Source organism: Colobus angolensis, unplaced genomic scaffold (assembly GCF_000951035.1).
Source record: "Colobus angolensis palliatus isolate OR3802 unplaced genomic scaffold, Cang.pa_1.0 Scaffold82, whole genome shotgun sequence".
Lineage (NCBI taxonomy): Eukaryota > Metazoa > Chordata > Mammalia > Primates > Cercopithecidae > Colobus > Colobus angolensis.
Window position 1 is genome coordinate 3,681,028 of NW_012122043.1, and position 11,347 is coordinate 3,692,374.

Consider the following 11,347-nt stretch of genomic DNA (forward strand, 5'->3'; position numbering starts at 1 on the left):
TGGCTAGGACTTCGCCAGTAACCGACTCTCAGGATGCCGGCCACGCTGTGGCTTCTCCGCATAAGAAGCCAAGCAGTCGAAAAGCGCGTTGCCTGGGGCAGCAGCCTGGGAATTTCGGTCGGGCGGGCACTCCCCACCCCACGGACGGGGCGTGGCTTCTCCAGATGTGGGCGGGGCCCTGAGGGCCGTGGCTGGCGGGACCCGGGCCTCGGCCAGGCTGGCTGTGTCCCCGCAGGTGGGCCCTAGCCACGAGCAGTCCCCGGGAGGGTGGATTCGGAGGCGCGGGGACTGGTGAGGGACCACTGTAGGGCTGAGCGTCACGGCGTGCTGTGGTTTTAGATGAATGCTCCCCCAAACCCTGTCTCAGGCCTTGGAGCCCACTGCGGAGAGTCAGGGTGTTTGCCCCAAGCTAGGGAGCCAGATCCACATCCTTCCAGCTGAGTCATCGGGGCAGGGTGACTCCTCTGAGCACCAGCTGCCTGTCAAATGGGGCTGATAATACCCACCTGGCAGGCTTTGTAAAGACACAAAATCCCATAGAATGTGGCACAGGCTTCCTGGGGCAGAGAGAGCCTCAGTACACAGTGGGCATCAGTGTGACGGCTGCTAATGCTCACTATGGCATGGCTTTGCTGAGTGCAGCCAGGCCCGCCTCCAACCTCCCACCCCACCCCACCCTGTCCTAAATTGAGCCCACCTTCTCTGCCCAGCTAGGAACAGAGCAAGGCTCAGGGGCAGAGGCAGTGTCCAAGCAGGCCCTCAGCTTGGGGCTGGCGGGGCTGGGCAGGGCCCAGGCAGTGAAGTTCTTTGCAGCCCTCGAAGCCTCCCTCTTCCAGCCAGGTTGGCCTCTGGACGTGGTTTAGCCTGGCAGTGGAGGCCCCAGGGGAGGACTGGGGAGCCCCTCTCTCAGTCCCCCTCACAGGTGCCATGCTGCCTCCCTTGGTGTGACCGAGAACTCCACTAGTGTCAGGAGGCCACGGCGCTCACTGAGACCATGCATTCTCGGCCAGGGCCTGCGTCTCTCCAGGCAGCACCTGTGGAAGGACCTACTATGTGCTGGTCACTGCCACAGTGGGAGGAGGCAGAGGTGAGGAAATCTCAGTTCCAGAGCAGGGACTGGCAGCAGAGACAGGAGATTCTTAGAGACTCTTCGGCCGCAGGGGGACCAACAGCCCAGCTTGCCCAGCACTGAGTGGGCCCCAGAACACAGGGCTGCCAGTTTTCAAAGCAGGGTGAGTGGAGACCCTATCCCAGCCCGCTCCCTGCCTGTCCTGCTGCAGTGCTGGAGTCTTTGAGCTGGCCCCACCATGCCCTCCTTACCGCCAGGTGAACTTTTCCTGCCATACCAGTTGGTCTGTCACTCGGGCTCACAGATTCCTTCATGGTCCCCTGACTGCCCATCTATAGGCTCTTTGAGAAGCCTGGCATCTGAGGCCCTTCCCAAGAGGAGCCCCAACCTCCCTGCCCTCCTCCAGCTCCCAAGCTCCCTGCCTAGAACCTGACCCTCTAGGGCCAGCACGTTCTCCCTGGGGTCTGCACACAAGGCTCCCTCCCTCCCACACCCCTGTCCTGGGGACCTCTCCCTCCTCACGAGATGCCCCCCACTCCCACCACCCCCGCTTCCCACACCACAACTGGGGCCTTGGCTCCAGGCCCTCCCGGCAACATCTATCTCTCCTCACCTAACTGCAGCTGCCAGAGGTGCTGGCCTATCTCTCCTGGCAGACACTTAGGTTCCACGAAAGTGGCTTCTGGTGGGACGGGTATTTTGATTCTCTCGCAAGAGCTGGCCCAGGCCTTGTTCCTGAACCAATGGATAAAGTCATTCGTGCTCTGAAATTGACAAACTGCCACACCAGGGCACCGGGGTCCTAGCGTTCAGGTTAAGCAAAGCTGGACGCCATCCCAAGGAACCTACAGACCAGCATGGGGGCGTTGAATGGCAGCCCCCAAAACAGAGACATCCATGGCCTAAGCTCTGGAAACTGTGAATGGGACCTTATTTGGAAAAAGAGTCTTTGCAGATGCAATTAAGGATCTTGAGATGAGATCGTCCTGGACTTAGGGCAGGCCCTAATCCAATGGCGGCTGCCTTTACAAGAGAAAGGCACAGGCAGATTGGAGAGAGAGAAGACAGTGTGGAGACGGGTGGAGAGTGCAGTGATGCGGCCACAAGCCAAGGAACACCTGGGGCCCCCAGAAGCTGGCAGAGGCAGAAAGGACCCTCCCCTGGAACATGGGGGTTGGGGGACCACAGCCCTGCCCACACCTGGGCTAAAGATGGGTCTATGGTGAAGTGTTTCCGCAACTTCAGGGCTCACACATCCAGTGAAGAAACTGGAATTACAGTTGCTCCTTGAGGCGAGGAGCCAGCAGGAGAGCCCGGGGCTGGGAGCCCTGCCGAGGGTAGGAAGACCTAACTCCCCTTAGTCCTGTTACTCAGAAGCACGGCTTTGCTAACAGTTTCTTTTTCAGGAACTTTTCTCATGTTTGGAATGTTTTTTCCCCTAGGTTATCAGCAGAAAACACAGGCCCAAATGGGCACGTCGGTGGAGCTGAGCCTGTCGCCTCATCCAGTGCCACTGAGGAGTCCTCACGGTGTCTCCCTGCAGAGGTCACACTGGGGTCAGAACCGAGGCTGCCCTGGGCAAGGGCCAACCGCAAGGCTGTTTCTGAAACCATCAAGTACCAAGAGAATGCCCTGTGTTACAATTAATAAATAGCATTGTTAATTGACGTGAACAAAGCCGGCCTTCATTGCTTTATTTGGTGGCCCATTTGGTGAAGCACTTAAGAAGAGCCCTGGCCAACATACACACATCATGGTTTTAATTACATCCTGTGAATTTATTTTTCCAGAGAGAAATATTTCTCAGGGAAATGTCCATAAAAGCAACTTTAGCAGAGTGTGATGGTGTGTGTGTGTTTCCTCTAGGAAATCTGTTTAGTTTAAGTCCCAGCTTTGAGCAGCACTTTTTACAAAGACGGGACCTGAAGAAGGCTGCCGACAGCCGGAGCGGGCAGTGTCCCGGTGGAGAGGAAGTCTCCAGGCTGCTCTGCCCTTCGTCTCTCTGGGAACTTGCCCCCTCCCCATTTCCACATAGGGATTCTGAATTGCTCTTGAAAGCCCAAAGGGGGCTGGGCTTTTGTCTAAACCCTACACACTTCTGCCCCCTCCCCCAGCCGAGATCCCCTCTGTGGCTGGCATTTCTTAGTGGTGTAAAAAGGACATTTTTGAAAACGGAATCCTGTTTTCACTGCTCTAAGGAAAGTCACAACTTCAAACTCTTTTCCAGTGGTTCCTGTTGTCCCTCAAAAACACCTGTTTGAGGACTAGGTATTCTCCCCCAAACTGCTGGGGTTTTTCCTCAGGTTGCCCTTCCAATGTTAAGGCATTTAGCCCCCATACCACTACTGCATCACCTAACTTCGTTTGCAGGCCACTGCTCACTGTGTACATAACCAGCATCACAAGCACAGGGACTCGGGACTGGGCGCTTTCTAATCTCTTCAGTCTCTGGGTCTCCTGCTTCCAGGACAGGGCTGGAGCCGAGGACTCACTCGCGACTGACTGACTGCATGGCTGACGAAGGGAGGAGTGCATTTTTAAAGGGAAAGTAAGTTGTCCCCATTACACCAATCTAAGAAATGACCACTTTTCCTTTCTCTACGTAAACTTCATGTCCTTATTCACAGGCACATAAAATTACAAAATCATGATCATGGTGTAGACACACATTTACTCTCCGCTTTCCTTTCTGCCATGAACCTAATGATGCACTTACCTATATGGAATTCCTCAGGCTGTCTCAAACACAAGCAAATACTTCTGATGGCAGAGAGAAAAGTCAAGACGAGGTCAGAAAATCAATGTCCAGGAGCTATGGTTTCTATAGTGTGGGCGATTAGATGGCTGACGGCCCTCCTGATGGAAACAGCTAAAATGCTGAAGAAAATGTAAAACTCATCTTGCTAGAGGCATCCTCAGGCTGCCATAGAGGCCAGAAGCAAAGAGAAGGCAGAAACCTTGGCAGCTTAGTGGAGCCTGAGCCAGCCCTCATCTCAAACTCTGCTGAGAGCTTGAACTTCTACCTGGATGACTGCATAGGGTGCAGAAACCAATGTAGAGCAGGAGTCTAATACGAAATGCTTGCATAGAGCTGGCACCCCACAGAGCCCCACCCTCAGTGGAAAAAGTAATGAGAATAAGAACAACAACAAAAAACACAAATAACCTCATTTAAAAAACAGGCAAAATGACTGGAAACAGGGGCTCATGCCTGTAATCCCAGTGTTTGGGGAGGCCAAGGTGAGAGAATTGCTTGAGCTCAGGAGTTTGCAACCAGCCTGGGCATCGCAGCAAGACCCTGACCCTACCAAAAGAGGAAACAACAGGCCAAAGACTTGAATAGACATTTGTCCAAAGATACACCAATACCAATAAGCATTTGAAAAGCTACTCAACATCTTTAATCTTTACGGACATATAAATCAAAACCATAATGTAATAGCATTGTGCACCCATTAGGATGGCTACTATTTAAGAAAAAAAGAGAAAATAACAAGTGTTGGCAAAGATATGGAGAAATTGGAACCCTTGTGCACTATTGGTGGGAACTGAAAATGGTACAGGCACTATGGAGAATGGTGTGGTGTGGCCGGGCGCGGTAGCTGAAGCCTATAATCCCAGCACTTTGGGAGGCCGAGACGGGTGGATCACGAGGTCAGGAGATCGAGACCATCCTGGCTAATATGGTGAAACCCCGTCTCTACTAAAAAATACAAAAAACTAGCCGGGCGTGGTGGCGGGCGCCTGTAGTTCCAGCTACAGGGGAGGCTGAGGCAGGAGAATGGCCTGGGAGGCGGAGCTTGCAGTGAGCTGAGATCGGGCCACTGCACTCCAGCCTGGGTGACAGAGCGAGACTCCTTCTCAAAAAAAAAAAAAAAAGAAAGAAAGAAAATGGTGTGGTGGTTCCTCAAAAAATTAAACAGAATTACCACATGATCCAGCAATCCCACTTCTGAGTCTATCCAAAAAAACTGAAAGCAGGGACTTCGACATTTGTACACCCATATCTATTTAGAGCAGCATTATTCCCAACAGCCAAAAGGCGGAAGCAACCCAGGCGTCCGTGAGTGGATGGACGGACAACAAAATGGGGTGTGTCCATATAAGGGAATCTTCTTCAGCCTTCCAAAGGAAGGAAATCCTGTTACATGCTACAGTGTGGATGATTCCTGAAGATATTTATGCTATGCAAAATAATCCAGACACAAAAGAGCAGACACTATATGATTTCACTCATGAGGGGCCGGGGGAGGGGAAATGGGGAGCTGGTGTTTAATGGGTACAAAGTTTCCGTTTTTAAGGTGAAAACTTTCTAGAGATCAGTGGCCCAACAATGTGAACACACTTGACACTACTGAAATGTACACTTCAACGTGGTTAAGATGGTAAATTATATATTACGTGTATTTTATCACAATTAAAAAAAATTTTTAAGATAGCATTGAGGAGGAGGGGTGGAGGCAGAAGTAGTAAGAACTAAAATATTGGCTCAGCAAAAAAGCCTGCTCATCTCAACCTTAGCCCAAGCTGGGCCTCACATGAAGTTTAGGTCAAAAATCCCACCCACATTCACACTTTGGTGTTCTGAAAACTCTCAAGCATAGAACCTAAGTGGCAGCAGTTCTAGGTTGATAGGGCCCCAAGCAACTGGCAGAAGCACATATAGTTCCTTTCTAGAGATGACTTCAACCTGGGCCTCCGAGAATTCCCACAGATAAAGTTCCAAGAAAAATGACCTCTCACTGGGGCAAAAACAGCAAAGCACACACGGAGGGAGAGTCAGTGAAAGGGTTCATCACAGGCTTCAGACACTGACGAGACACCGCATGTGAAGCCATCATCTGTTCAACCAGTGCTGGCTTACTGAGCCCTGTTCAAGGAAGCAGACACAAAAGTGAGATAAACAAACAAAAGTCCCGGCTGCCATGGAGTTGACACACCTGTGCCCTGGAGACACACACAGGAGAAAGGCACAGGAAGTGCCAGGCTGGGGAGACACACACAGGAGAAGGGCACAGGGAGTGCCAGGCTGGGGAGACACACACAAGAGAAGGGCGCAGGGAGTGCCAGGCTGGGGAAGGTGTCAATTTCAACTTTAGTGTTTAAGTAGTAAAGAGAAGCCTGAAAATGTGAACAAAGTTGGTATGCAAAAAGATCATAAAACAAAAAAAAAGAAAATGTGAACAAGGGCCAAGAGACTTCACAGAAAGAACCAGTATATTTGAAAAAAAATTAAACAGAACTTCTAAAATGAAATTAAAAACACAGTGGTCGAAAAAAAAACATTTAGTATAATGGTTGCAGTGAAAAGTATGTTAGATATGTCTAAAGAAGCAATTGGTTGTGGACTTAAAGATGGTGCTCAAGAAATCATCCTAGCCGGGCAAGGTGGCTCACACCTATAATCCCAGAGACTCAAGAGGCTGAGGTGGGGAGGACTGCTTGAGGCCAGGAGTTCAAGACCAGCCTGGAAAGCAGAATGAGACCCCATCTCTACAGAAAAAAAAAAAAAAAAAAAATCCAGGCATGGTGGCATGTGCCTGTACTCCTAGCTACTCAGGAGATTGAGGTGGGAGGATCACTTGCACCCAGGAGGCTGAGGCTGCAGTGAGCTATGGTCCCACTATTGTACTGTCTGGCCTGGGTGACAGAATAAGACCCCATCTCTAAAAAATAAATGAAATTTAAAAATTTTTTAAAAATCATCCCAACTATAGGACCAAGAGACAGAGATAGAAGAATATAGACAAGAAGTGAAGGACGTGGTGGCTGGGGTCGGAGGGTCTAAGGAGCATCTACTCTGGAGTTCAAGAAGGGCGTCAAGAGAGAAGAAAGGAAGCAATATTAAAGGAGATAGGAATGAAATTTTTCCAGAGTTAGAAATCCACGTAAATCCTTACCAAATAAAAGCACACTTCAATGCATGTTGAAGTCCTGAGGCTACAGGACACCAAGGAAAAATTTTAAAAAGCAGCCAGAGAAAGAAGAGAGATCACATGGGAAACAAATGTAACTGAAAGCCGACTTCTCGACAGCATCAGTGGATGCCAGAATGCACTAGAATGACATCTTCAATGTGCTCTAAGAGATCAATTGTCATCCTAGAATTCTACACCCAGTGAAACTACCTTTCCGGTAGGATGACAAAATAGACAAAGTTTGTCACTAAAAGGCACTGTCAAAAAGGTGTGGGTCTCCTGGTGGTCACCACTTGCCAGGAAGCAGATCTTAGATGATTTCCCAACAAAACACAGGATAGATTAAGGAATAAGCCTTATCAGGGAAGTGATAGCAGAAGGAGGTAGACAAATTCTTAGGCAGACTGGGGGCAGGTCCCTAGTGAAACCCCAACTTCAAACCAAAGACAGTTTAAAGCCCAAAAGCCACGCTACCAGTCTTGGATAAGTCCACACACCAGACTAACCTGTCTTCCCATCTGGCACACTTTCCTCTGATTGATCCCCACCCTTCACCTATTTTACATACACCTACCCTTCCCTAATTGGTTTTTTTACACTGTCATGCCCTTCTCTGAATGGTGCCTTTGTTTGAGCCTTTTTTGCATACACACAAACCAATCAGCACACACACCCCGATTCTGAGCCCATAAAAGCCCCAAACCCAGCCACACTGAGAGAGAGACCACATGACTTCTGGTGGGAGACCATTCTCAAATCCCATCTCTGCTGAGAGCTATTTCATCACTCAATAAAACTCTTCTGTAGGCCGGGCGCGGTGGCGCAAGCCTGTAATCCCAGCACTTTAGGAGGCCGAGACGGGCAGATCACGAGGTCAGGAGATCGAGACCATCCTGGCGAACACGGTGAAACCCCATCTCTACTAAAAATAAAAAATACAAAAAACTATCTGGGCAAAGTGGCGGGCACCTGTAGTCCCAGCTACTCAGGAGGCTGAGGCAGGAAAATAGCATAAACCCGGGAGGCGGAGCTTGCAGTGAGCTGAGGTCCGGCCACTGCACTTCAGCCTGGGCGACAGAGCAAGACTGTCTCAAAAAAACAAACAAACAGACAAACAAACTCTTCTCCACTCTTTTCACACTTCAATTGTCAGTGTAATCTCACTCTTCTTGGATGTGGGACAAGCACTCAGGACCTCGCTGAACTCAGGTACAAAAAACTCAGGTAACACTCTAGCCCTCTACCCTCCCCACCCATGATCGGTGCCTAGCGGCCGCACCACACCAACAGGGAGCAGCAGCAGGGCTGGGCCAGCCCCAGAGCCATGGGCCGGAGCAGGGCAACAGGACTGACAGAGATTTTAATACACCCCTGTTTGTCGGGCTGCAGCAGGCCTAAAAGACCTGTTAGCACATGTAGCACGACCTCTGGGGCTTCAAGGTTGCAGCCCTCCCTGTTTCGATGCCACTGCATTCTCCTCATCTGGATGCTATAATTCACTACAGGAGCTTGCAACATGCCTGGTCCAGCCACAAGCCCCACACAGGGCCTACTCCTCTGCCAGTGCTTGGAGCAGCTGGCCGGACCCCCCACTCACTCGCCCACACACACCATCCAGCACTCAGTCATGGCAGCCATGGGGTCTGCACCAGTGTGCAAGCCACTTACGGGCCAGCGGACTGAATGGGTAGGGCACCTCCTATAGCAAACCTGGGGCTGAGCAAGGCCTGGGCAGAGGTGTAGCTGACCAGAGGTCTCCAGCTGGCAAAGCAGCCAAGAAAAATCCTACATCAGAAGCTTACATGGGCAAGTAGCAGCAAGAGACACAAAAGCAGGGAGCCTGCAACCCCAACCTCACCTCAATCTGCTCACACAGAGACAGCTCACCTTTCAGGGAGAAACACCGGCCCCTGTTGCTACCCTTCTAAGGCAAATAGGAAGTGACCTATTAGGAGGGGGATGACTTGCTGAGGCAGCAGCAGTTGGGACTTGGGTACCAGTTGTTTTCATTGCTGTCTGAGAAGCCAGCTGCCCCACACCTGGGCCCCATGGGATGTTGAGCTTGCATCACTCCCCTCCACTGAAAGAAGGCAGGCTGAGTGGGGGCAGCGGTGGTTTTAACTGACTCTTTATCCAGGCCACCCTGAGTGAGCTTCTAGGGCTAGTTCCAGACAATTCTGCTTGTCATATCCTGTATCCCTTAAAGGAAATTCTAAAGGATCAACTTTAGAAAGATGGAAAGGGATCCCAGATGAGGGTATTTGATGCAATAAGTACCCATAAAAATTAAAAGAAATGATAAGCAAATATTGGTAAGTAGGTAGATAAATTCTGACAAACCTTGGCTGCCTAAATAATAGAATGTTTAATTTGTGAGTTTAAAAACAGGATACAATGGAAACACTGGACAGACAATATAGCATATAAATTGGGATTGTCCTTGTATTATTTGAAGAAAGCTAAAGAAATTAAGCTTAGACTTTGTAAACTACCAGTGTTAAAGTAGCTACTGTAACTATTAAAATAACAGTTATGTAATGTACAAACTCCAAACTAGACAGATCTAGGAAAAAGAAGAGGATAAAACCTTTCTGTCTCCCAAAGAAGTTCAGAAAAAATGAGGTTGAGGAAAAACAAAAAGTGGGAAAAATAGCACTTAATAAGATAGTGTAATAAATCCAAATGTGATAAACTCTCCAAGTAAAAACAAAGACTACTGACTCAATGTTTCTTTTTCTTTTCTTTTTTTTTTTTTTTTTGAGACAAGGTCTCTGTCACCCATGCTGGAGTGCAGTGCCACGATCTCAGCTCATTGCAACTTCTGCACCCTGGCCCCCTCCCATACCCACTCCCGGTTTGGGTTCAAGCAATCCTCTCACCTCAGCCTCCAGAGTAGCTGGGACTGCACAGGCATGTACCACCCCCCCCAGCTATTGTATTTATGTGTGTGTGTGTAGTGTGTGTATATTTTTAGTAGCAATGGGGTGTTGCCATGTTGCCCAGGCTCATCTCAAACTCCTGAGATCAAGCAGTCTGCCTGCCTCAGCCTCCCAAAGTGCTGAGATTACAGGCATGAGCCACCACATCTGGCCCTGACTCAATGTTTATAAAAGACATAGTTAAGGCCAGGCACGGTGGCTCACGCCTGTAATCCCAGCACTTTGGGAGGCTGAGACGGGTGGATCACGAGGTCAGGAGATCAAGACCATCCTGGCTAATATGGTGAAACCCCGTCTCTACTAAAAATACAAAAAATTAGCCGGGCATGTTGGCGGGCGCCTGTAGTCCCAGCTACTCGGGAGGCTGAGGCAGGAGAATGGCGTGAACCCAGGAGGCGCACCTTGCAGTGAGCCGAGATCTGGCCACTGCACTCCAGCCTGGACAACAGAGCGAGACTCCGTCTCAGAAAAAAAAAAGTTAGCTAAAATATAAGAATTCAGAAAGATTTAAAGCAAAAGATGGAAAAATATATGCGCCAGAAAAAACTACAAGAAGAAATAAATTGTTCATTGTAGTACTCGGGAGACTTTAAAACATCTCTCTCATTAAATGATGAATCAATAGAAAAAACATCTGTTAGCATATCGATTTGAACGAAATAGTTACAAGCTCGACAGAATGGGCGTATATAGATGTAACACTGTGCCCAACAATGTGAAGGTACAGATCCTTTCCAAAGTTATAGGGAACACGAAAACAGCACACGTTGGTGAGGATATGGAGAAACCGGAACTTTCGCACATTGCTAGTGGGAATGCAAAGCAGTGGAGCCACTATGGACAACAGTATGCCAGTTCCTGAAAAGATTAAATCTAAAATTACCACGCAATCCAGCAATTCTGCTTCTGAGCACACACCCAAAAGAATTGAAAACAGGATCTCAAAGAGATATTCGCCTATCCATATTCACAGCAGCATTATTCAAATAGCCAAAAGGTGGAAACAACCCAAGCTTTTACCGATGGATGAATGGATACATAGAATGTGGCATATACATACAATGGAATATTAGTCTCTGCCTTAAAACGGAAGGAAATGCTGACCCATGCTACAATGTGATGTATCTTGAGGACATGATGCTTAGTGAAACAAGTCAGTCACACAAAAGATAAATACTGTCCGATTCTATTCATAAGAGGTTCCTAGAGCAGTCAGATTCATAAACACAGAAAGTAGAATGGTGGGTGCCAGGGGCTGGGGGTAGGGGAAATGGGAAGTTACTGTTTAATGGATACAGAGCTTTAGTTTTGCAAGGGGAAAAAGTTCTAGGGATCAGCTGCACAACAGTGTGAATGTACTTAATGCCATTGACCTATACACTTAAAAATGGTTAAGATGATAGGCCGGGCAGGGTGGCTCA